The 698-nt window shown below is 25.9% G+C and overlaps 1 non-coding gene across 1 annotated transcript; it reads left to right on the top strand.

Annotated features, from left to right (window-relative positions):
• Positions 1 to 220: 220 nt before the first annotated feature.
• Positions 221 to 293, top strand: TRNAR-UCG (transfer RNA arginine (anticodon UCG)). The gene has a single exon. It is a non-coding gene; the product is annotated as a tRNA-Arg (tRNA).
• Positions 294 to 698: the final 405 nt, after the last annotated feature.

Here is a 698-nt window from a genome sequence, read left to right as displayed (position 1 = left end):
TTAACTGGAATAAAACTGGAAAAATTGTGAGATAAAAACTGAAACTATATAGGTCACTTATGCCCGTTATTTATAATCAATCTATCCGATACTTTGCTAACTAACACATTTCATAATTCTTACTTAATATAAACTGTTAAAGTATGTACCATTGCATATATTAAAAAAAACATGCATCAAATTGTAAATAGAGTACGATAAGTTCGTCCATGTTTACAACGACCGTGTGGCCTAATGGATAAGGCGTCGGACTTCGGTTCCGAAGATTGCAGGTTCGAGTCCTGTCACGGTCGGGTGTGGGTTATTCAGCCAGAATTTTTTGTTGTATTTTGTTATTTTTTCTATTATTTATTCATTATGTGATAAATACTTTTTAATAAAATAATTACTTTTACAAAAAAAAAAGTTCTTACAAAGGCTCCATACTTCATTTTGTTTATAACTTTATAAATAATTTTATAACCTCTTTGAAACGTATCCTTTTGATCGTAGGCCATAACGTTCAATTTTTTTTGTTAAAATAATATAAATAAGACTTCCTCGACTGAAAATAAAACAATTTTTAAATGGTATAAAAACACAAAAATAGTAAAAAAGTAATAACAAAAAAGTATAACTTTTTTTTTATTAAAGAAAATAATGAAAAAAGTATTATTTTTCAAAATGAGACAAAATTCTGAAAAAAAAAATTAAATTTA

The sequence above is a fragment of the Epargyreus clarus genome, unplaced genomic scaffold (genome assembly GCF_041222505.1).
Source record: "Epargyreus clarus isolate Ecla_fem2 unplaced genomic scaffold, WU_Ecla_fem_2.2 ptg000014l, whole genome shotgun sequence".
Lineage (NCBI taxonomy): Eukaryota > Metazoa > Arthropoda > Insecta > Lepidoptera > Hesperiidae > Epargyreus > Epargyreus clarus.
Note: the sequence above shows the minus strand (reverse complement) of the source record. Positions and strands in the feature narration are given on the sequence as shown.